Consider the following 26,772-nt stretch of genomic DNA (forward strand, 5'->3'; position numbering starts at 1 on the left):
CATCTGACTGTGCTAGCCCATATCGCTCCAAACGTTTCATATCCATGTACCTATCCAAATACCTTTTAAATGTTGTAACTGTACCTATATCCATCACCTTCTCTGGCAGTTCATTCTACAAACAACCAATGCCCCTATAAAAAAGTTTCCCTCATGTTGTTTTAAATCTTTATCCTCTTAACTTAAAAATATGCCCCTAATTTTGAACTCCCCTACCTTGGGGAAAAGACCCTTGCCATTTACCCTATGCCACTCATGATTTTATGAATCTCAATAAGGTCCACCACTGCCCCAACCTCCAGTGAAAGAGGTCCCAGCCTATCCAGTCTATTCTTATATCTCAAACCCTCTATTCCCAGCAACATCCTGGAAAATCTTTTCTGAACACTCTCCAGTTTAATAATATTCTTCCTATATCAGACCAGAACTGTACACAGTACTTCAGAAGAGGCCTCACCAACGTCCTGTACAACCTCAACATATCTTATTGTAACACTGGATGATCCTGAGGGGATTTGACAGGGTGGATACATTCAAGACTGAGTTAATGATTTTTGAATTGGAAGGGAGCTGAGGGTTATGGAGGTTTTGACAGGAACGTGGAGTTAAGGCCTCAATCAGACCAACCATGACCTTGTTGAATGGCAGAGCAGACTCAAGGCCGTTTTGCCTTCTCCTGCTTCTATTTCCTGTGTTTTAATGAACAATAATTTACATTAAAAAACGAATAATGGTGTGTGCATTCCATCCCCCACATTATTCCTTTCCCAGCCAATACTTAGAGTCACACCATCTATTCATTCAGATAACACTGGCTGGCGAAATTAAACTTGCAACATTCAAAGAAGAAAAAGTGACATTATGAGGTGCTTACTGAATACTGAACTCATACCTACGTAACATATAAATCCTAGACTGTCAAAGGCAGCCCGATTTTCAGAGCTCAAGCTAAGATCCTAATTGCTCTTTCTCTGTGATAAAATGTCAGGGTCTGGGTCGATATCTTTATCACTGATCCATAAAATGTAAAAATCACATTGATTTAACAGGCCCATGAGATCAGGGTCCTAATTTACTTACAATTAATCCCAGCACTGACACTGCGCAAGGAGTGAATCTTGGTGTCACTGTGTTAGTTTTAGATATTCCAATTTAAAAAGATCCGATAGTTTCGCTTGAGCTACAATTTTCTCTTGAAATTAGGGAATGGGAAAGTTGAAGGAATGAGCACCTGGTGGTAAATTTGACCTTTTCCCTAGTTCCAAATTAATGATACATGTTTGCAGAAATAAAACATCCAGCCCCTCATTAACGATTAAAAACTGTCTTTCTTCAAACAGTCTTGATGTAGACATTGCAGCTCTGTCATTAGAGTTCGGAATTAAAAATCAAGCAGAAAGTGAATTGGTCTTCAGTTATAGAGCAGAGAGTGTGGGAGTTGACCTATATTAGAGTAAATGATGCATCTTTAAGTGAATCCAAGGGTAACCATAGCAAAGGATACCAGAATAGAAGTCAAAGAGGATTAATAACATGCTACAGTCTCTGTTAGCCAGGATAGCATTGGTGACTTCAATTAGGTTAGTATTGGAAGCAAGCTGAAAGGATTTGAGTCATAAATGGTAGGGATGTGGTTGTGCTGAAGGTGAGGTAAAAAGAAACAATAATTTGAGAGGACAAAGGATAAAGGGGTCGGGGGCAGGATTATGGTGATGATGGCAGTTTTAAAAGCAGGGCATGCAAGAGGTTTGAACTCAGTCTAAATTCATCCATTTACAGAGTTCAAAAAAAATTTGGACTCGACAGTATTCAATTTTTCAATCTTTGTTTATGAGAGGACTGCAGATGCTGGAGATCAGAGTTGAGAGTGTGGCGCTGGAAAAGCACAGCAGGTCAGACAGCATCTGAGGAGCAGGCGAATCGACGCTTCAGACATAAGCCCTTCATCAGGAATGTTGGGGTGGGTGGGGGGCGGTGGCAAGGAGATTGGGGATGGGGTGGGTGAAGGTACCTGGGAAGGCGATAAGTACATGGAGGTTGGGTGTGATGGCAATAGGTCAGAGGGGAGGGTGGAGCAAAGGTGAGAAGGAAGATGGACAGGTGGGACAGTTCACAGTATGTGAGTCTGCCTACTATTGATGCTCACCGTGCCTGACCAGTGAGTACGGACTCAGAGAAAGGTAAACAAACTGTTGATGCTGGAGCTGAAGTGTGGAACAGACATTTTAAAGCATTGGAAAGCAAGCCTGAGACGCACATAGAAACTAGTGTCATCTCTGCAGATCCGAGGTATAAAATATACTATGTGTCCAGATCTAGAAGCAGGTTAACAGTATCTGTAAGAATTGCACTGAGAAGAGGCAATTATACAGCCATGACCTTGACTCAAAGCAAAGGCCAGGAGAGGTGTTTAAGCGAGCTAATATTGTTCATTTTACACTGTTACTCAAAATCAAAATGGACTCCAATGTATTCATAATAGTTTAGCTGCCCTTCCTTCCACTTGAAGGAATAGAAAGGAAATTGTTTTGGCTCTGGTTCAAGCAGGAGACCCTCTCCATCTATCTCTGTCTGATTTTCAGTTCATATCTTTATAAAACTCATGGCGAGCCATGTGCCCAAGTTCAGATGCCGTGCACAGTGAGTAGTTGTGTGATCTTGGAGAAATGGCACCCGTGGATTTCACCTCTATTCCCTATTTGATTTATTTGAGGCGTGAGAAGAGAATTTAGCAAAATAGTTGTTGGGTGGCACAGCTTGCAGCCTTGTACCAAGTGCTGTTGGTGTTCTTGTGCTGAAGCTAAGAGGTGGGCCTGGTCTTTTTTGCCGGCAGTTGACCTGCCAGCCTGTTGGCCTGGTGCCCCACAGCCTGGCAGGTCTGTGCTCAGACTCGGTGCTGCACAGTGGGGCCAGCATGTGTGCATGTTTTGTAGGGATTACACACAATCAGGTGCTGGATTGTGAGCAATTGGGCTTTAAGTGTAAGGATGAGGTTTGTTTGCTGTTTATGTCCATTTGAGAAAACCTGAATCCCTTAATCCAGGAAGACATCACCAAGAAATGCAGATAGTGTCCCAATCAGAAGCAACAAGTTGTCATGAGTTCACTGCGAATCTATAAATAGAGAAGGTGACGTCTAACATAATTTACTCACAGACATGATGGTGTTTCAAAACGTAAGTGGTTTTTGAGAATAATTGGTGACAGCAAATGTATGGTTTATGCAGCAGAAAGTCCAAAATTAGTGATGTGCTCAGTTTATCCATATTATAGATGTCCACAGAGAAAGAGAGAGCACCCACAGCAGCTCCTTGGATCCTATAATAACTCCAACTGCATTAAATACATGTCACTCTCAAATGAATGCCTAAATTGATGGCAAAATTTGGCATGGATTCAGTTCTGATATTACAGTGTTCTCCAGACTGACAACATGAATGCAAAATTCTGCAGTATCACCCTGAAAATGCATTGATCTTTTTAGCAAGTGGTATGTAACATCAAACCAATTTAAGAAGAAAGAGAATTGATCTTTACGAAGTTAGCTGAAGACAGGAGGTGCTGTATTTGAGGCAGAGATACATTGCTGTCAATGATTACAGACTACCTGGGGAAGAATGGATCCCATGACTGCTCCTGCTCATAGCTCAATAGCTGGAGATCCACAGATGAGTAGTTGCTGAGTGAAAGCTGAAACAGACATGGTTGTGGTGTTATAAATAAGCAATTAGCCTGTTGACATTTACTGCAAAGGCTGACAGATCGTGGCAAAACAGAAGTGAAGGGCAGCAATTTTGCCCATGATGGATGCTTTATTTAGATTTTTCAACCAAATTTCATTATACAAGCACATTAAGTGTTCAAATCAGTCCTCCTATGTGCGCAGACTATTGAGAAGATCAGCTTATTTCTTTGATTGGTGCTACTGTTGCTAAATGTAAGCAGAACTCAATCAATTCATATATAATTTCTCATGTAGCCATTGTATTTGTTTGGGCAAATGCCTTTTTGAATCCTGTGCATTGTTAACCTTCTATCACAATCATAGAGCCATACAGCACGGAAATAGACTCTTCAGTCCAGCTTGTCCATGCCAACCAGATATCCTAAATTAATCCAGTCCCATTTGCCAGCATTTGGCCCATATCCCTTTAAACCATTCCTATTAATATACCGACCCACATGCCTTTTAAATGTTGTAATTGTACCAGCCTCCACCACTTCCTCTGGCAGCTCATTCCATACACGCACCACCCTCTGCGTGAAAACGTTGCCCCTTAGGTCCCTTTTAAATCTTTCTCTTCTCACCTTCAACATATAACCTCTAGTTCTGGACTCCCCTACCCCAAGGAAAAGACCTTGTCTATTTATCTTATCCAGGCCCCTCATGATTTTATAAACCTCAATAAGGTCATCCCTCAGCCTCTGATGCTCCAGGGAAAACAGTGCCACCCTATTCAGCGTCTCCCTGTCTCCAACCCTGGCAACATCCCTGTAAATCTTTCCTGAACCCTTTCAAGTTTCACAACATCTTTCCTGTTGCAGGGAGACCAGAACTGCATGCAGTGTTCCAAAAGCGGCCTAACCAATGTCCTTTATAGCTGCAGCATGACCTCTGAACTCAATGCACTGACCAATAGGGGCAAGCGTATCAAGCACCTCCTTCACTATCCTATCTGACTGGGACTTCAGCAACATAATTAAGAGAAAAAGAATATTAGACTCCTGAAGTTTCATGGTTATTTATCTATTTACTCCTGGTTGGGGGGGGGGGGGGGGGGTGAGCATCACTGGCAAGACTAGCATTTACTACCCAAACCTAATTGTGCTGGAGAAGGTGGTTTAGAACTGGCTGCTTGAACAGTGCAGTCTGTGTGTCTAGGTGCAGCCATAGTACTTTCTGGAACAGTTTGATGGAAAACAGGATTGGAAATGTGTTGCTGGAAGAGCGCAGCAGGTCAGGCAGCATCCAGGGAACAGGAGAATCCACTTTTCGGGCATAAGCCCTTCTTCAGGAATGAGGAAAGTTTGTCCAGCAGGCTAAGATAAAAGGTAGGGAGGAGGGACTTGGGGGAGGGGCGTCGGAAATGTGATAGGTGGAAAGAGGTCAAGGTGAGGGTGATAGGTCAGACTGGGGTGGGGGCGGAGAGGTCGGGAAGAAGATTGCAGGTTAGGAAGGCGGTGCTGAATTTGATGGATTTGACTGAGACAGGGTGGGGGGAGGGGAAATGAGGAAACTGGTGAAATCCGAGTTCATCCCTTGTGGTTGGAGCGTTCCTAGCCGGAAGATGAGGCGTTCTTCCTCCAACCGTCGTTTTGTTGTGGTCTGACGATGGAGGAGTCCAAAGACCTGCATATCCTTGGTGGAGCGGGAGGGGGAATTGAAATGTTGAGCTACAGGGTGGTTGGGTTGGTTGGTCCGGGTGTCCCAGAGGTGTTCTCTGAAACGCTCCGCAAGTAGCCGGCCTGTCTCCCCAATATAGAGGGGGCCACTGGCTCTGGCTACAAAGGGATGTATTATGAAAATTGTTCATGGAAGTGGCCAGTGACATTGTCCTAGCGAAACTTGGAGTAGTGCCTTGCTTGAAGGTTGACAGCTTGGGTTGAGGCAGCTGAGCCTTCTGGCTCCTGATCATTTCCAGCCTACCTTTCGAAACAAGAAGCAGAGAAAACTCTGTGCTGACTCACCCCAAGTCCTATTCCCCTGTCGCCTACACTTGCTGAACTACAGTGGCTCTAGGTTAAGTAAAGTCTTGATTTTCCATCCTTAATTACAAATCCCTTCATGGGCCCATCCGGTCCCAACCTCTGGAACCTCCATCAGTGTCACAATCCTCCGTCCTGCCTTCCGCCAGGTCACACCTCTTGGAAATCCTCAGTTCTAATCATTCTGGCATAAGCTGCTGGGAATGTTACTGGAACAATACTCCTGAGGGCCAGGCAAATACTCTGGGATATTCATTCAAATTCTGTGGCAGCTGCTGGAATGTGAATTCTGTTAATACATCTGGAATATGAAGCTACTCTCTAAGACAGTAAAAGCCATGTCAACCAACTGGTTTGCTATTGCTCTTTGGAACAGGAAACCAAGTGTCCTTGCCCAGTCCGGCTAGCTATAGGGTGTAGACCCATAGCAATACAGTAGATTCTGAGAAGAATGAGCAAACCACTTGTATCAAGGGGCGATTAAGGTTGGGCAACAAATACTGGCTTTGTTCCTTATCCCATGAAAAAATTAAACAACCTATTGATGGCCATATGTTCAGCTGGCCAGGCCCTCACCTTTTGAATTATCTCCCAAACTTTTACCTAAATAAACACCAATCTGAAATATTAACCCTATTTCTCTCTGGACAGCTGCTTCCTGACCTGCAGAGTACTTCCTGCATTTTCAATTTTTATTTCCAACTTCTAGCATCTGCAATATTTTGACTTTGCATTAGTGTGTATGTAGGTCGGCAATGCAATAAGACAGGCAGAATAAATGAACAACTTTTACAAGGCCCAGAAATGTGTGAATAATGGAATGTGATGGGGGAACGAAAGACTCTGAAATGAAGGCAATGAAAACAAGAAGGATTCTTCAACCCTGCAGAACCAGCTCATTGCCCTGCCAGGTGTAGACCTCTACCCCAGCATGGTATGGGTGCAAAGTTTCCCAACCCGAGTGCCAATCCATCTCCTATATCCACTGACACAGAAATGCTGGCTTATCCTTCCTGGGTTGCAAACACCTTTAGTTGGAGAGAAGGTGAAGGCTACAGTTCAGGTATAAGGTTGTGAGTGTCCACATGGAGCTCAGAGTCAACACTTATTGGCTGTGGGACCAACTCATCAATCATCCCAGAAGTACTGGAGAGAGGTGGGCCATGTGGCAAGGGAGAGGGCTGCTCCATTTGGGGCAGCAAATTATGAATCAGAAGGGGCCAAGCAGACAGGCCTCTCTGGAGAGCTCAATGGATACCCCAGGACAAAGGATGGGGAGACAACCTTCTTTACCTCAGACGCTTCTTTTGATGTTGGAGCCAATATGTCCAATGGCTCCCGGATAAGCTGCAGGCCTAGGCTGCCTCCACATGGCAGTAAGATGTTGGTCAACAAAATGCTGATGGTGTGTGTATTGATAGTGTGTATGTGTATGTATGTAGATGGTGTGTGTGTATGAATGAGTGTGCATGTGTGTGGTATGTCTGTATGTGTGTGTGGATGTGCACGACTGAATGTGTATGTTTATATATGTATGTGTGTGTGTGTGTCTGTGAGTGTATTAGTTTATGTACATAAGTGTGTGTATGTGTGAGTGTATGTGTATCTGAATGAATAGGAATGTTTGTCTGTGTAAAGACCACAGTTAAAAGAAGCTTTCATTATTTAAACGGGTTGCACACATGAATGGGGAACAGTGCTGATACACTTCAGCCAGTCCATAAGTCAAACCCTTGTTTCGAGGAACTTACTGGTCCCAGCCAAAGGAGGCTTACAAAACCTGGAAACCTGTCCAGCAACAAAACTACGTCATGGACCAGACTTGACATATCTTCCTGCTACCTGTGGGCGGCACGGTGGCACAGTGGTTAGCACTGCTGCCTCACAGCGCCAGAGACCCGGGTTCAATTCCCGCCTCAGGCGACTGACTGTGTGGAGTTTGCACATTCTCCCCGTGTCTGCGTGGGTTTCCTCCGGGTGCTCCGGTTTCCTCGGTGTGGACTTGAAGGGCCGAAGGGCCTGTTTCCACACTGTAAGTAATCTAATCTACTGTATGTACACTGCTCTGCTCACCCCCCCACCGCCACACAGTCTATCAGCTGATGGGGCGGGGTGAGGGTGGAAATGCTGAGCAAAGTGCTGCCCCATTTAGTGGTATAACTTCATATAGAAGATTGTCAGAGGAACAATGAAGTGTTCAGCCTTGTGTATGCTTTCAAATCCCAATGTTCAATCAGAAATACCTCATCTTTTCTGTAAGGATGTGTTTACAAGCCTTAATTAAACAGAATAATTTCTTTCAGAAAAATTTCTTTTTGTATTTACAATGAGCATGTTATGTACAAATTTGTAAAACAAAAATAAAAATGTTGCCGTTAATTCCATGTACAAGCTGAAATAAGCAATTGGGCTAGGAAAATGTAGTTAAATTCCTTTCAAGATTGTTGTCAGAATTGAAATGAAGGTGCAGAATTTCACACATAGACAAATCAAACTCACCAAGAATTTAACTCTGCCAAAATCAGGGCTTCCTAGTTGAAATCATTGTGATTGAGTCGGGTAAGGAACCTCAAATGAATGAATGTAGCAATATACATGAGGGGCTGAGTGGCCTACTCCTGTTCCTATAATCCTGTGGGTTTTGAATCAGTTATTGGTGTACTGATTCAGGTTGAAGGGGTGACATCTGACAGCAGTTGCCCTGGAGTTAAGTTTAGTTGATGCTTCCAAGTGAGCCAGGAGGAGTTTGACTGGTTCCAAAGTGAAGAAGCCTAGGGCCTCCTGGTGCCCTGACAGATCTGCCCCCAGTTCCGACTTATCCATCCCCTGACCATATCAAATTTCCATCAGTAGTCATTCCCCTCCCACTGACTGCCATAAGCCCTGACTTCCTGCTGCCTGAGGGACACTGTGGCCAGCTATTCCAGCTGGTTGTCAGGAAGCTCTGTACAGATTTATCTTACAGGACAAGGCCACAGGTTTCTGGCCTGATTATGGACTTCCCTACATACTCGTCCCATTCCCATGAAAAATCAAGTCCATATGGCACAGAAGGAAGCTATTCAGCTGATAGGCCCATGCTGGTTCCAACATGGAGTTGCTATTTTGTTGCTATCTACAATTGGATTCTAAGGATACAGGGTAGGCCACCTCAGACTGAGATGAGGAGAAATGTCTTCACCCAGAGAGTGGTGAGCCTGTGGAATTCTCTGCCACAGAAGGTGTTTGAGGCCAAAACATTCAATAAGGTATTAGACATACTTCTGGCTAAAGAAATTAAAGTATATGGGGAGGAAGTGTCAACTCAACTGGCATGGTAGAACAAGGCCTATAGGATTGAATGAGCCACTCCTGCTGCTATTTTCTATGTTTCTATCATTGGGCAACACCGGAGGAAGTGATCTTACTTCCCATAGGCAGGGTTCTTTATCTTTTCCTGGACGAGGGCTAGGTTTGGAGGTGTTTTCTACCCCAGTGATGATGGGTAAAATTATCAGTGATCTGCCATGACTGTAGCTTCACTTGGTTTGTTTGACTCCCATTTAATCTGTATCTGATCAAACTGTTGCTCCATTTTTATATCTGTATCTGACAGTCAGCTGGAGCAGTTACATAGCCAGTTCTAAAAGCCTGGAACTAAACAGGAATTTCCCCACGGCTTGATGCTGCATCAATTTTTTTGATGAACATTCCTCTGGAATCTGCGTAAATTTTGCTTCAACAATGTTTTATGGTCAAGAACATTTTCAAAATTTGCAACGTTTTTTCGAATTCCTCTTTCTGCACTTTTCTTAGATGACAACGTATAATTATATTACATATTATTAAATAGAATATTAAATTATATCATTTAACCTTTTATTTTACATTTAAAATTATAATTTAAATGCATTAAATAAAATATATTTATGCCCTCTCTTTGTCATGAGTACAGGAGTTGGAAGGTCATGTTGTGGCTGTACAGGACATTAGTTAGGCCACTATTGGAATATTTTTTGCGTGCAATTCTGGTCTCCTTCCTATCGGAATGATGTTGTGAAACTTGAAAGGGTTCAGAAAAGATTTATAAGGATGTTGCCAGGGTTGGAGGATTTGAGCTATAGGGAGAGGCTGAACAAGCTGGGGCTGTTTTCCCTGGAGCGTCGGAGGCTGTGGGGTGACTTTATAGAGGTTCACAAAATTATGAGGGGCATGAATAGGATAAATAGACAAAGTCTTTTCCTTGGGGTCGGGGAGTCCAGAACTAGAAGACATAGGTTTAGGGTGTGAGGGGAAAGATATAAAAGAGACCTAAGGGGCAACTTTTTCACGCAGAGGATGGTACATGTATGGAATGAGCTGCCAGAGGATGTGGTGTAGGCTGGTACAATTGCAACATTTAAGAGGCATTTGGATGGGTATATGAATAGGAAGGGTTTGGAGGGATATGGGCCGGGTGATGGCAGGTGGGACTAGATTGGGTTGGGATATCTGGTCAGCATGGACAGGTTGGATCGAAGGGTCTGTTTCCATGCTGTACATCTCTATGACTCTATCTCATTTAATGTGGCTACCCGTTTTATTAAATCATGCATGTGAGCATTGCTGGCTGAGCCAGCAGTTCTTGCCATCTCTAATTGCCCTTGATAAGGTGCTGGTGACCTGCCTTCTAGATCCACTGCAGTCCACCTGGGGCAGGTACACCTACAGTGCAACTCATTTTGACCAGTGGCAATGAAGGAGAGGGTGATATGGTTATACCCAGTTAAGATGGATTTTGGCTTGGAGGGGAACTTGAAGGTGATGGCGCTCCCATGCATCTGTTGCCTTTGTCCTTTGGAGCAGTAGAGGTTACAGGTTTAACATACTGTTGAATGACTCTTTGTGAGTTGCACCAGTGCATCTCCACAGCAGGTACACGCTGCTGCCAGTGACGGCTGGTGATGGAGGGACTGAATATTTAAGACGGTTGGATTGGGTGCTTTGTCCTGGATGGTGTTAAACTTCTTGTCACTGGTTGGACCTGATCACAGCATGCAAATTTACACTTTCTTTCAATCTAGTCTATTGCGTTCATTGCTCACAATGCAATCTCCTTTACACTGGAGAGATTGGTGACCACTTTGCGTACCATCTCTGCTGTGTCCGAATGACCCTGACCTCCCAGTTGCTGGCCACTTCTACAAACTATCTTGCTCCCATACTAACATATCCTTCCTGGGCCTGCTACATGTTTCCAATGAAGCTCAATGCAAGCTAGAGGAATATCACTTTGTTGTCCACTTAGACACTTCATAGCCTCTAGGATTCAATATTGAGTTCCACAGCTTCAGAGCATGATCTCCGTCCTACATTTCTTTTCACATCTCCCACCTCCCCCCCACACCCCGTCAGCCATGTCTTGTTGTCTTTGCTCTCAGCATAGCAGCCCCATTTTCTCCTTCTCCAAGCTAACATTTGCACCTATTTTATATCTCTATCGCTCCACTATCACTGCCTTTGCCTTATGCTCTGGGAATCCTTACTATTTGTTCCACTGTTGCATCAACAAAAAAAGACCATTGTTTTCCAGCTCTTTTCAATTTCAAAGAAGTGTCATACTGGACCTGACAAATTAAATCAGCTTCACCCTCCACAGATACTGCCTGACCTGCTGAGTATCTCCAACACTTTCTCACTTTTATTACAAATTTAAGGTCTCGCCTCAGATTTATATTCAGTTACAGTAATGACAGTCAATCCAGTAAATGGTCTGACAATGTGCCTATATAACTTAATATCTATGCAACAACAGAATTGTGGGTGCAACAATGGTACATCCCTGTTATCTGAATGAGATATTTGTGTCTTTTGCAAGTGTGTTTGTGCATCTTTTCAGAAGTATCATGAGAAATACATAATTTAGAACACAAAAAGATACAAATCATTAAGCTGCTTAATTTCACAGCAAGTGAACACATGAGCTAATAGTTTTTATTGGACTGAGTTCAATTTGTACAACTGTCTTTATATTAGAAGGCAAAACCGATTAACATGCTACATTACCCCTACATCAACAGATTATCTTATTAACCTAAACAAAATAACTTGAAACTACTTCCTTCCACATCTTCTGCTGAGTGAAGCTGGAATTTGCAGTTTCTCTTAAAGCTTGACCTGGATGTTTAGAGAACAAAAGGTAGTTATTTAGCCCATCATCCTCTTCTGGTCAACAAAGATCTCTCTTCCCTCAACCTACTTTCCAGCTCTTGACCCCAGCTCCGGAAACTATGACAATGTAAGTGAATATCTAAATATTGCTTAAATGTTACATGGGTTTCTGACTCAGCCACTGTCAGGCAGTCAGTTCCAGACTCCCACCACTCTCTGGGTAAAAAATAGAAGCTTCTCCTCAACTCTCCTCTTAGACCTCTATCTCTCACCTTAAATCTATGTCTCCGGTTTATTGGCCCATCTACTAAAGGAAAAGTGCCTTCCTCTGGTGATGTTACCATTTTAGGACCCTCAATCAAACACCGCCTGTCGACCTTTGCTGCTCCAAGGATAACAACCTGAGCCTACCCAATCTTTCCTCATTGCTCAGGCCCTCTAGCTCTAACAGCATCCTGATAAATTGCCTCTGCACCCTCTCAGGTGCAACTACAATCCCCCTACATTATGGTGACTAAAACTGGATAATCCCAGCCTACTAGGGTGCTGGACTAGGAGAGAGAGAAAGGGAGGGAGGGGGGCCTTGGTTCACAGAGATAGAGACAGGAGGAGAGAGGCCATGTTTCTGTTGGAGGGCCAGCCAAGGCCACACTCAAATGAAGAGATTGGGTGCAGAGAGCCAGGAAAATAAAATCCTAGTGCCTGGATCTAAGGACTTGGTCAGAATTATCTGGGAGAGAGGTGTTTTTGGGGGGAAAGGGTCGGACTTGGAAAGTGAGCATTCATGTTCAGTCAGCTGCCCACCAAAGGAGCATTTCCAGGCATTGAGCAGTCAGTCTGCACATCTCAGGCCTGGTCAGTTAGGGTAGAAGATGGCTTGCTGCCAGTAGTTCAGCCACTCCCTGCTGCTAGTCCAATGGGGATAGCCATTCATTAGGAAAGGCCAGCAGCTGGAAAGAGCACACCTGCTGTGTCTCTGATGCTGCTGCCAGAGGGATCCCCGAGGGTGGCGGGAGAGGTTCCCTCCCATCACAGTTCCTGCTTACTCGGCACCTTCGGAAATAGCTTGCAATCTCAATTTCTCCGAGGGGGCCTCCCCCTTCGAGTGCCCGAGCATTCTCCTCACTGCCATAGCAGCAGTTCCCTCTTCCTCTCCAAGTCGAGTTGCCGAGACTCAGGTGCTGCCCGTTGTTTGGCAGAATGAGGATCCTGCCCACAGACCTTAGCAGGGTAACAGGCTCAGGGGCATTTGAGGAGGAAGAGGAGGCCACCTCCTGGAAAATGCCCCTCCTTCCCACCTCCTCTTGCAGCCAGTCTGCTAAGCAGAGGCTCCTGTCTGGTCATGACATTGGGGTCCTGATGCCCATGGGGAAATCCAACCCTCTTTCTCAACCAGAGGGTGTTAAACATTGCCACAGAGGGCTGTGGAGGCCAAGTCATTGAGTGTATTTAAGACAGAAATAGATAGGTTCTTGATTCATAATGGGAACAAGGATTTCAGGGAGAAAGTAGGAGAGTGGAGTTGAGAAACATATCAGTCATGATCGAATGGCAGAGCAGACTCAATGGACTGAAATACTTAATTCTCCTCCTATATCTTATGGTCTTATGGTCTCTGTTTTTATTTTCTGATCTTCACAAGTAGAAGAAAGTGCCATCTCTATGCGAAGGCAGAACCAGGGATTTGTCAATTTAATATATGGCAGACTTTTATCAATTACCAAAACGAAAGAACAAATTTACATATTGGTTACAGTCCTCAGGATATCAATTTCAAAATGTTTCTTATTATCATTATAATTCCCTTCCATCTCTCACCTTATAACATTACATTCAAAATGTATGCCTTCAGTGTAAGACTTTGTTACACTGCTAAGGTCTCTTTTGGATGGAAATTGGTTGACAGTTTGGAAGCAGTTTTTGCTGTACAAAACTTTAGTTAGGCCAAAAGCTGGAGTAGTGTGTGCGGTTCAGGTCGCCACACCACAGGAAGGACACAATTGCACTGGAGGGGGGGTGCAGAGGGGATTCACCAAGATGTTGTCTGGGATGGAACAGGTCAGATATGAAGAGAGGTTGGATAAGCTCAGTTGACGGCAGCGAAGGCTGAGGGAGTCCTGATAGAGGTGTTTAAGATTATGAAGGGCATGGACACAGTGGCTAGAAAGCGGCTATTCTCCCTGTTTGAAGGGTCAATAACAAGGAAGCATAATTTTAAAATGAAAGGTTTAGAGGGGACTTGAGAGAATTAGAGGATGGTGGGAGTCTGGAATACCCTGCCTGGCATGGTAGCTGAGGAGGAAACTCTCACAACTTTTAAAAAGTACTTGGATGAGCACTTAAAATGCCAAGGATAAATACTGGAAAGTGGGACAAGTATAGATTTAGAGTAGGTTTTGTCAGTGAAAAGTCAATGGGCTAAAGTCCTTCTTCCAAACTGTATGACTTTATAATTCTATCCCTTGTTATCTTTATGAAATCTAACAAGCTGTTCAAATCTACAATTTCTTAATCCAGAGATGAGATCTGATGTGAATGTTGCAATAAAACAGGCAGGAGACTGGGACTAGCTCAGTTGTTGCTACAGAGAGCTATGGGGCTAAATTGACTCATCCTGAGCTTTTACAATTATGCAATTCTATGGCAGTATATCATACAATTATAGAATCCCTACCATGTGGAAGCAGGCCATTCAGCCCATTGAGTCCACACCAACCTTCCAAAGACCATCCCACCCAGACACACCCCCTCCCCCAACTATATCCCTGTAACCCTGCCTTTTCCATGGTTATCTTTATGAAATCTAACAAGCTGTTACCCTGTTACTCTTCTTAGCTCATTATCCAGCCACAACCTGGCCCCAGACCTTGAAGAAAGCTGTCCAGAGAGACTCAGTGATCTCAGTGATGTGGATTTCCCCTTTCCTGAACTTGGTTCATTTTTGGCATCAAGTCAAAGGGATCTCCCGGCTTCCAGCAACATTGATGCCATTAAGCAGGGTCATCAGCCAAACATGCTGAAGTATTTTCACAGACAGAAAACCAGGAAACGTAAACCACTGGAATACTTTACGTTTAATTTTCAAATTGTTTACAGATTCTGAAATAAATGTTTGACAGATACACATCAGATTAACGTGGAAGCTGCAGGAGAGGTTAGCACTGCTGCCTCACAGCACCAGGCACCTGGGCTCAATTCCAGCCTTGGGATTCTGTGTGTAGTTTGCACATTCTTCCCGTGTCTGCGTGGGTTTCCTCTGGGTGCTCCGGTTTCCTCCCGCTGTACAAAGATGTACAATGTATGCGGACTGGCCATGCTAAATCGCCCATAGAGTCCAGGCATGTGCAGGGTAGGTGGATTCACCATGGAAAAGGCAGGGTTACAGGGATAGGGTTGGGGGAGGGGGTGTGTCTGGGTGGGATGGTCTTTGGAAGGTTGGTGTGGACTCAATGGGCTGAATGGCCTGCTTCCACATGGTAGGGATTCTATAATTGTATGATATACTGCCATAGAATTGCATAATTGTAAAAGCTCAGGATGAGTCAATTTAGCCCCATAGCTCTCTGTAGCAACAACTGAGCTAGTCCCAGTCTCCTGCCTGTTTTATTGCAACATTCACATCAGAGCTCATCTCTGGATTAAGAAATTGTAGATTTGAAAGTTTAATCTGTGCTAATATTCTTGTGCACTACCAAACCAGGCCTGCATTGAGGATGTTGCTGTGATTCAGTATTAAATCGAGATCCGTTTTGCTTTTCCTGTGATTCCCATTACTTTACTTGAGGAATAGGAGACTTCCACGTGTTTTTAACAACAGTCCTGCCTCAACACGTTACCAGCAAGGCAAGTGTAGACGCTCTAATGTAAACATTTCAAGATTGACATAGCGCTGGAATACACACATTAGTCACCTCGCAATTTGGAAAACAAATTTACTGCTGAGTTCTTGTTATGATCATTTATCTATCATGTCCTTTGAAATGAATGCAAGCACATCATCTGTCACTCTTCCATTCTGGCAATAGAAATAACCTGAGCTTTCCTATTGATCAAACAAATGGGCTGAGGTATGATACACAGCAAAGAAACAAATGGATAGTTTGGGAGATAGAACTCTTGTCATTGAGATGAATTTCCTCAACTGAATTGTGTCTCAGACGTAAATGAAAATTTCTCTTGACAAATATAAGGCCACAACACCTTCCCCCACAGGCAACTTCTCATCTCCTATATGGGTAATGTGGTTCCTTCATAATCTCTGGGTGAATACGCCCCTTTATTGCGATGTTGTGCTATGTATAGGTGCACCACAACAACATCACTAATGATCTTAGCAGCTTTGCAAATCTTTTTCTCAGAACCAGCTGAGGCGTTGAAACCTGTATGCCAGGATAACAAAGGCATGCTCAGCAAAGTAGCATGTCTTGACCTGCGTGCCCATTTCAATCAGGGCTCAAGTGGCTAATGACATCAGCCTCACTTGCAATGCAGTCTGTTGTTTCACCCAACTCAACGTGACTTTGGGATGAATGAGTGGGGCAATATCGGAGGAATTCCACATTGCTCAAATAATTGGTGCTTCACCGGGGCTTTGCATATCTCCACCAGGATGTGCCCCCGTAGCCCTTGCAGTATGTCGGCCATTTGATTGGTTAACAACATTTCCACTCCCACTTGAGGGAACAATTTTCCTTGGTTACTTCATGTTGGCAAAGGCCAAAAGAATGTGCTGACGGTTTCGCTAGAATTAATGATCAGGTAAAATCTTCCTCATGTTCACAATATTACTGACGTACAGAGACTCAAGAACATCTTTCTCACTGTGGTTAGGATTTTGGGAACTCCAATATCAAGGTAAATTGTCAACTGATTCTGGGATTCTAGTTCCTTTTATTGGCATAGGTTGCTAGTTAACTAGATAATGCTTTCATTGTTGCCAGCTGAGTAACTCCTGATGACTGGAATGATTCTGCAGCAATTCAAAATTGCTGTTGCCATTTTAACCAACAGAACAACTGAAATCACTTGGGTTATTGCCAATCAACTCAACAGCTCCATCAGAAAGAAAATGAAAATCCTGGAGTTACTTCAAACCAGAAACATAAACAGAAAGAGTGGAAAATTGGCCAGGTATGTCCTGTCTACAACAGGAAGAACAATTCCAATCCATCCACTCACTGCCCCATCAACATGTTCAGAAACAGCAGCAAAATACTAGAGGTGTTCATCAATGTTATATAATGATGCCTGCTCACCAATGACTTACTCAGTTCCTGTGTGCCAGGATCACCTAGCTCCTCATTACAGCTTTGGTCCAAACATGGGAAAGAAAGAGCTGGATTCAAGAGATGAGGTGAGACTGAATGTCCTGGACATCAAGGCAGCATTTTAACAGAGTTTGTCATCAAGGAGAACTGGCAAGACTGAAGTCAGTCAGAATGATGGGTGGGAGTGGGGTCACTTATCACTGCTCAGAGTCACGGCCAATATAAAGGAAGTTACTTTGGAGTCCAGTCACCTCAGTCCCAGGACATCTCTTCCAGAGTTACTCCGTGTAGTGTTCTAAGCCCTACTATATTCAGCTACTTCACCATTGATCTATCCTCCATCATGTGATCAGTGGGATGAGCACTGATGACTGAGCAATGTTTAGTTCTATTCATAACTTCTCAGATATTAAAGCGGTCGATGGCAACTTGCGGCAAGACCTGGACACACTCAAGCTTTGACAAATCGGTAACAAGTGATACGTGTGTGCCACACAGTGGCTGGTGGTGACCAACTCTAACAAGAGGAAGGCTAAACACCTGTCCTTGACATTCAACAGCACTACCTTTATTCATTCAATTTACATAGAAACATAGACAATAGGCACAGGAGTAGGCCATTCAGTCCTTCGAGCCTGCTCCACCAATCAATATGCTCCTTGTTAATCATCCAGCTCAGTCCCCTATTCCTGCTTTCTCCCCGTACCCTTTCATCCCTTTGAAGATCTGGTCCCCCGAGAGGGGCCTCTCGATTCCATGATCGGTCAAATAAACACTAGCAGCTTGGTCTCTTTTAGCAAGTTTTAACAATTTATTACAAAGTGGGCATAGGTTATCCAGCAACACAGGGGTTAAGCATCTCTGTGTACTCCAGAAAAACTGCGCACAATCTTAAAACACAGATAACGTTTATAGGTTTCTTAACAAACAGAAGAGCCTTAATTGCAAAATTAATCCAATAAAATGAAATGATATGACAAATAGACATAAAATTAAGCCAATGATGTTTCCTGGGAACTAACTTGTTTTCGCATCTTTATGTCTTATCATCTGGTTTCCAAGGTCAATTTGAATACTTTAATAATGTCCCATCTTGCTTACTTAATTAATACTATGGACAGGGCATTGTTTGCTAATCTCTATCAATTAGTTCAGGAATGCAGTGTCCAGCAGAGTTAGATGCCATTGCTCCTAGAAGCCATTTTGTTATGTTATTTTATGTTACTTGCATTAAGAAGCCATTTTGTAGTTAGTAAAAGCATGCATTAAACGGTTGTTCCTGACAACAGCCTAAATCCAGATTTTAAACCTTCACCTTTAGCCCTAAGAACTGGATCTAACTCCTTTTCAAAAAAATTCAATATTCACGCCTCAATTACTTTCTGAGGCAGAGAATTCAACAGGCTCACCAGTCTCTGGGTGAAGACATTTCGTATCAGTTCAAAATTGCCTATCCTACATTTCTCTCTTTTACAAACTTCTTTTAAGAAGTGTTGGGTGGCACGGTGGCTCAGTGGTTAGCACTGCTGCCTCACAGCGCCAGAGACCTGGGTTCAATTCCCGCCTCAGGTGCCTGACTGTGTGGAGTTTGCACATTCTCCCCGTGTCTGCGTGGGTTTTCTCCGGGTGCTCTGGTTTCCTCCCACAGTTAGGTGAGCAGGTTAGGTGAATTGGCCATGTTAAATTGCCCATAGTGTTAGGTGTAGGGAAATGGGTCTGGGTGGATTGCGCTTCGGCGGGTTGGTGTGGACTTGTTGGGCCGAAGGGCCTGTTTCCACACTGTAAGTAATCTAATCTAATCTAATAAAGAAAACTTACCTTGGAGTGGCGGTGACCTCATCAGAGTGGGCTAGAGGCCTGAGCGGAGTGGGGACAGAACGGGGGCTAGAGGCCTGAGTGGAGTGGGGATGGCCAGGGGGCTAGAGGCCTGAGCGGAGTGGGGATGGCCAGGGGGCTCAAGGCCTGAGCGGAGTGGGGACAGAACGGGGGCTAGAGGCCTGAGTGGAGTGGGGATGGCCAGGGGGCTAGAGGCCTGAGCGGAGTGGGGATGGCCAGGGGGCTCAAGGCCTGAGTGGAGTGGGGATGGCCAGGGGGCTAGAGGCCTGAGTGGAGTGGGGATGGCCAGGGGGCTAGAGGCCTGAGCGGAGTGGGGATGGCCAGGGGGCTCAAGGCCTGAGTGGAGTGGGGATGGCCAGGGGGCTAGAGGCCAGAGTGGGGATAGCCAGAAGGCTAGAGGCCTGAGCAGAGTGGGGATGACCGGGGGGCTAGAGGCCTGAGTGGAGTGGGGATGACCGGGGGCTAGAGGCCTGAGCGGAGTGGGGATGGCCAGGGGGCTCAAGGCCTGAGTGGAGTGGGGATGGCCAGGGGGCTAGAGGCCTGAGTGGAGTGGGGATGACCGGGGGGCTAGAGGCCTGAGCAGAGTGGGGATGGCCAGGGGGCTAGAGGCCTGAGTGGAGTGGGGATGACCGGGGGCTAGAGGCCTGAGTGGAGTGGGGATGGTCAGGGGGCTAGAGGCCTGAGTGGAGTGGAGTGGGGACAGAATGGGGGCTAGAGGCTTGAGTGGAGTGGAGTGGGGATGGCTAACATGCCCGGAGCGAGTATGCTTGATGGACTGGGGACTGTTGCGGGCGGTCAGCACCTTGAGAGCCCAGTGAGACCACTTGTGAAAGCCCCCTGCATTGATCTACTGCGGCCCTTTAAAGAAAGACTGTCATGTTTATCTCTTTAACTTCAGTTCTTATATTTCTAACTTACACTATTTAAGGTAATGTATTTTTTTTCTCTTTTTCTCTTTAGTTTCTATCTAAGATTTGTACCAGGGTACTTTATACTTAAGATAGTGCCATGTGGGGCAACATTATGAACTTTTCGCCGTATTCCTGTAATTGAGTGACAATAAACCTAATTCTAATTTTGATTTTCGCCTGTGACCTTGGTTCTGGACTCCCAGTCGTTGTGTTGATCCTGTTTTGCCTGTTCGAATTTTATAGGTTTCTATGAGATTCCCTGCCTTCCTTGTTCTTCTAAACTTCTGTAAATAACCAATGTAGTCCGTCTTCATACTTCAATCCTGCTATTCCCAGAATCAGTATGGTAAACTTTCATCGCACCCCTTCCATTGACAGAACATCTTGCTTCATTCTTCCATGAGCGATGAGCATCACTGACAAGACCAGCCTTTGTTTCTCGACCCTAATTGCCCATGAAGTAAATGGCTTGCTCAGGCATTTAAGGGGTCAGTTAAGAGTCAACCACATTGCTGTGGAGGCATATGCAGGCAGAATAGGTAAGGATGGAGAAAGTGAGAACTGCGGAGACCAGAGTTGAAAAATGTGTTGCTGGAAAAACACAGCAGGCCAGGCAGCATCCGAGGAGCAGGAGAATCGACATTTCGGGTATAAGCCCTTCTTCATTTCCAGCACCACATTTTTCAACTCTGGTCTCCAGCATCTGCAGTCCTCACTTTCTCCTAGTTGATCTTAACCTACTGCGAATCCTCTTGTAAGGATGCCTACCTTGAAGAAGCTCTCCTCCTCCCTCTACAAAGTCATTCCTGAAGAAGGGCTTATGGCCGAAACGTTGATTCTCCTGCTCGTCGGATGCTGCCTGGCCTGCTGTGTTTTTCCAGCACCACATTTTTCAAGACTAGGTAAGGATGGCAGATTTTATTCTCATTTCATAAAGGGCATTAGTGAACCTAATGGGTTTAATATCGGAAATTTAATTCCACTGGGGACAGTGGGATTCGAACCAATGCCTCCACAGTATCATAGAGTCATAGAGATGTACAGCATGGAAACAGACCCTTCGGTCTAACTTGTCCATGCAGACCAGATATCCCAACCCAATCTAGTCCCACCTACCAGCACCCGGCCCATATCCCTCCAAACCCTTCCTACTCATATACCCATCCAAATGCTTTTTAAATGTTACAATTGTACAGCCTCCACCACTTCCTCTGGCAGCTCATTCCATATATGTACCACCCTCTGCATGAAAGCAATTGCCCTTCAGGTCTCTTTTATTTCTTTCCCCTCTCATCCTAAACCTATGTCCTCTAATTATGGACTATTTATCTATCCATGTCTCTAATGATTTTATAAACCTCTATATGATCATCCCTCAGCCTCCAACACTCCAGGAAAAACAGCCTAGTCAGCCTCTCCCTGTAGCTCAAACCCTCCAGCCCTGGCAACATCCTTGTAAATCTTTTCTGAACCTTTTCAAATTTCACAATAACTTTCTGATAGGAAGGAAACAAGCATTGCACGCAATATTCCATCAGTGGCCTAACCAATGTCTTGTACAGCTGCAACATGACCTCTCAACTCCTGTTCTCAATACTCTGACCAATAAAAGAAGCATACTTTCTTCACTATCCTAACTACTTGTGACTCCACTTTCAAAGAAGCTATGAACCTGCACTCCAAGGTCCCTTTATTCAGCAATACTCCTCAGAACCTTACCATTAAGTTCTACTAAGATTTGCTTTCCCAAAATGCAGCACCTCACATTTATCTAAATTAAACTCACATCTGCCACTTCTCAGCCCAATAGCCCATCTGATCAAGATCCCGTTGTAATCTGAGGTCCTAGGTATCACCTGGGTCTCTGGTTTACTAGGTTAGTGATTGTACCACCACACCCCAACCCCTCCCCCAACAGACAGCATCCTGGGGTTACCATGGCCGGAAAGGTCTGGACTTGCCATACAAATACAAATTCTGTAGCAAGTAACTCACCTCCTGACTCCCCAATGCTTGTCCACCCACCTACAAGACAAAAGTCAGAGTGGGTGATGGAATACTCACCACTAGCCTGGATGAGTGCAGCTTCTCTGGTTGACACCAATCCATCACCTTAAAAATTCACTCCCTCTACCACAGCAGCAGCAGTGTGTGTACCATCTGCAAGATGCATTGACTCACCAAGGCTGCTTCGACAGCACCTTCCAAACCCACGGCCTCGACCACCTAAAAAGGACAAGGATGAAAAATTCATGAGAAAACTACCACCTGCAAATGTCTCTTAAAATCACCTAACATCCTGACCTAGAAATATATCGCTGTTCCTTCAATGTTGCTGGGTTAAAGTCCTGGAATTCCTTCCCTAATAGCCCTGTGGGTGTTGCAACACCACGCAGTCTGCAGTGAAGATACCTCATCACCAGCTTCCCAAGGGCAATTAGGGATAGACAACAAATATGGTCTTGTCATTGGTGTCCACACTCCATGAAAGAATATAAAAACTCATAGGTAAGAAACATATGCATTAAATAAAAAACTAAGGACTGAATCTTACCTTCTTTTAGCTAAGTCCAATTTGCAATCTTATTGAAGGGTAATTTTTGCCCAGTGAGTTCTCTCACCATAATTTACCAAATTCATTGCACCAATTACCTACTCTAGCTCTATCACATCTGTTGCATCTGATTCCTGCCCCATCACGAAAGGCCAGCTGAGTTCACCAGATACCTCCCTGAAGTTCCATATTGATAATTCTTGATTATTCAGCATGTTGGTAAGATAAGAAGCTGACTATTAATGAGAGGCATTGAACCATCAACAAGCACAAGGAATAAACCACCTTAATTGGCAACTCGCTGTGAGAAACTCACCCCACCACTTGTGAAAATTATAAAAGATGCAGCGAGATGCTTCTGATGTCAAGACGGGTCTCACCAGACTTCCTATCCAATTCTGCCAAAAACCCCACCATTGCCCACACTGCTCAGATCCCAATAAGATTGCAGAGGAAAGACTACAGGAAGGAAGCATCGGTGGCGTGATATGATAAATTCCTGCACTGTAAGCTGAAGTATAATGCATTGCATTCTCCTCATGCTCTGAATTAAATACTCCCCAGAAAGTAAAATATCACATGCATAATAACGACACACATGTTTATAACACCTTTAATGCAATAAAACTTATCAAGGTATTTCCATGGGTGATCTACAGCAAAATCAATAAACCTAGCTATGTAAGGCAACATTAGGGAAGATGGTCAAAGACATGGTCAAAGGACTAGGTTTTTAGAAGTGTCTGAAAGGAAGAAAGATGGGATTAAGGAATGAATTTGAGAGGTTAGGGTCTAAGCGGCTAAGGACATGGCCAGTTAATGATGGAGCCATTTGAAATGGGGATGCTCATGAGGCCAGAATTAAATGAGCATACAGATCCCAGAGTATTGTGGGTCTGAATGAGATTACATTGATAGGGAGTGGTGAGGCCATGGAAGGATTTTAAACCAAGGATGATAATTTTAAAATCAAATTGATCGATGCGATTGCAGTTAGGGGAGTTAGATGTGGTTTAACACACTGCTGTTGTAATGTTTTCTAGTTTTCTGACTGTCCACCAGATTGTTTTACCTATGTTTCCATCAAGTGATACTTAAACAAAATCAACTGAGTAGTGTTACCTTTCTTCCCAGCCAGAAATAGCACATTACTACAGCTGATTTGATCCACTACCTCATAATTGTCTCAATTGACATCTCCAGTCCATTAGTGGGACTCATCTAATGCTCCATTAAGACCACATCAAAAGAAAATCCAGCTAGGGGAGACTTGGCACACTTACACAAATGCCTTTGAAATTGGGCTGTGGTAACATTGATGCATTTGTATGAAATTCATATGTCCAATGCTTTAACAAATGAAATCCTTTGTTAAATTTGTGGACAAAGAATTTTATTGACAAGTGCATTAGCCTTTCCATTGCACATATTACGCAGCACCACTTCAGAGCACCACCAATAAAACAACTCAGTGCTGGCACTAAAATTGGAAAAAGTTTCACAAGTGGTTTACAATTGAACATACCGTGGTTTCAAAGTTACAGTTGACTGAGCTGAAAGTCCCAGGTTTGACTCTGAATCTTGCAGGGCAAATGGATTTCCCGCCCTCCCATCTGGGGAATTGGCATAATCCCATCCCTGCCCATCACAGGAGCTCATTTGCAGTTAAACAACCACTCCCCAATGCCACTGCTAGCAATGGCCACAGCTGGAATAGCAAGAGGCTGCCAGGTTCCAAATGCTGGAGTCCAAGAGCAGATGGACTGCTGGAGAGGTGAGGAGATTCTGAGGAGGAGAGGGGAGGCGAGGGGATAGGGTTCTTGATAGATGTGATAGGGATGAGGGAACACCTTCGAGAGGCAGGTGTTATGGGGGTGGAGAGTGCAAGCAAGAGGCATCTGATGTGGAAAGGGAGTCCTTCAGGGTGGCAACTTTCCTTCTTCGACAAGACACAGAAAGGATCACCTGCTGGACTCCCCCTCAAGTCCTCCACTATCCCTAAACCCCCACCCATCATCTCAAAGTTACAGCCAGTTGGGAAGCTGTCCTTTTGTGACCGATAACTGGAGCTTCAACTGGGGGCAAGGTCAGGTGGGCAACTCCAGACCTTGCCTGCCTTCCAGGAATGGCTGTGAGGGTGGAAGGGTGGTCACCTGAGGAGTGGTCACAATCCCATAGAACATAGAACATTACAGCGCAGTACAGGCACTTTGGCCCTTGATGTTGCGCTGACTTGTGAAACCAATCTGAAGCCCATCCTATCAACATTATTTCATTCTCGTCCATATGCCTATCCAATGACCATTTAAATGCTGTTAAAGTTGGCGAGCCCACTACTCTTGCAGGCAGGCTGTTCCACACCCACTACTGAATAATGAAACTACCTCTGACATCTATCTTATATCCATCACCCCTCAACTTAAAGTTATGCCCCCTTGTGCTAGTTATCACCATTCGAGGAAAAAGGCTCTCACTGCCCACCCTATCTAACCCTCTGATTATCCTGTATGTCTCAATTAAGTCACCTCTTAACCTTCTTCTCTCTAATGAAAACAGCCTCAAGTCCCTCACCTTTCCTCGTAACACCTTCCCTCCATACCAGGCAACATCCTGGTAATTCTCCTCTGAACCCTTTCCGAATCTTCCACATCCTTCCTATAAGCGATGACCAGAACTGTGTGCAATACTCCAAGTGTGGCCGCATTGGAGTTTTGTACAGCTGAAGCATGACCTCATGGCTCCGAAACTCAATTCCTCTACTAATAAAAACTAACACACCATATCCCTTCTTAACAACCGTATCAACCTTAGTGGCAACTTTCAGGGATCTACGTACATAGACACCGAGATTTCTCTGTTCATCTACACTACCAAGAATCTTACTATTAGCCCAATATTCCGCATCCTGTTACTCCTTCCAAAGTGAATCATCTCACACTTTTCCACATTAAACTCCATTTGCCACCTCTCAGCCCAGCTCTGCACCTTATCTCTCTAACCTACAACACCCTTCGGCACTATCCACAACTCTACTGACCTTAGTGTCATCTGCAAGTTTACTAACCCATCCTTCTATGCCCTAATCCAGGTCATTTATAAAATTACAAACAGCAGTGGCCCCAAAACAGACCCTTGTCGTACATCACTAGTAACTGAACTCCAGGATGAACATTTCCCATCAACCACCACCCTCTATCTTCTTTCATCTAGCCAATTTCTGATCCAAACTGCTAAATCATCCTCAATCCCAGGCCTACATATATTGTGCAATAGCCTACAGTGGGGAACCTTATCAAACACCTTACATATGCACCACATCAACTGCTTTACCTTCATCCACCTGTTTGGTCACCTTCTCAAAGAACTCAATAAAGTTTGTGAGGCATGACATACCCTTCACAAAACCATGTTGACTATCCTTAATCAACATATTCCTTTCTAGATGATTATAAATTCTATCTCTTATAACCTTTTCCAATACTTCACCCACAACTGAAGTAAGGCTCACTGGTCTATAATTACCAGGGTTGTCTCTACTCCTCTCCTTGAACAAGGGAACAACATTTGCTATTCTCCAGTCTTCTGGCACTATTCCTGTAGACAATGATGACATAAAAATCAAAGCTAAAGGCTTGGAAATCTCCTCCTTAGCTTCCCATAGAATCCTAGGATAAATCCCATCCAGCCCTGGGGACTTATCTATTTTCACACTTTCCAGAATTGCTAACACCTCCTCCATGTGAACCTCAATCCTGTCTAGTGTAGTAGCCTGTATCTCAGTATTCTCCTTGACAACATTGGCTTTTTCCAGCATGAACACTGATAAAAAATATTCATTTAGCGCTTCCCCTATCTCCTTGGAATCCACGCACAACTTCCCACTACTATTCTTGATTGGTCCTGATCTTACTCTAATCATTCTTTTATTCCTGATTTCCTATAGAAAGCCTTAGGATTTTCCTTGATCCTACCTGCCAACGACTTCTCATGGCTCTTCTTAGCTCTCTCTTTAGGTCTTTCCTGATGAACTTGTAACTCTCAAGCGCCCTAACTGAGCCCTCACATCTCATCCTAATATAAGCCATCTTCTTCCTCTTGACAAGAGCTTCAACTTCTTTAGTAAACCATGCTCCCTTGCTCAACCACTTCCTCCCTGTCTGACATGTACGTACTTATCAAGGATCCACAGTAGCTGTTCCTTGAATAAGCACCACATTTCAATTGTGCCCATCCCCTGCAGTTTCCTTCCCCAGCCTATGCATCCTAAATCTTGCCTAGTTGCATCATAATTTCCTTTCCCCCAGTTATACATCTTTCCCTGTGGTTATCCCTGCCCATTGCTATTGTAAACATAACCGAGTTGTGGTCA

The 26,772-nt window shown here is 44.3% G+C and overlaps 1 long non-coding RNA gene across 4 annotated transcripts in view; it reads right to left on the reverse strand.

Moving 5' to 3' along the window:
* LOC148141126 (uncharacterized) overlaps window positions 1–26,772 on the reverse strand; it is a 136,304-nt gene that overhangs the window by 56,938 nt on the left and 52,594 nt on the right. For 2 of the 4 annotated variants that reach the window (XR_015752822.1, XR_015752821.1), the window contains exon 2: window positions 21,914–22,075. This is a non-coding gene — a long non-coding RNA (uncharacterized LOC148141126). Of the gene's footprint in view, window positions 1–11,650; window positions 11,842–20,705; window positions 20,800–21,913; window positions 22,076–26,772 lie in introns of those variants that run through there. The other 2 variants (XR_015752824.1, XR_015752823.1) reach the window with 2 other exon arrangements.

Source organism: Chiloscyllium plagiosum, unplaced genomic scaffold (genome assembly GCF_037043375.1).
Source record: "Chiloscyllium plagiosum isolate Xiang-an unplaced genomic scaffold, Cpla_swu_hap1 HiC_scaffold_34, whole genome shotgun sequence".
Classification (NCBI taxonomy): Eukaryota; Metazoa; Chordata; class Chondrichthyes; order Orectolobiformes; family Hemiscylliidae; genus Chiloscyllium; species Chiloscyllium plagiosum.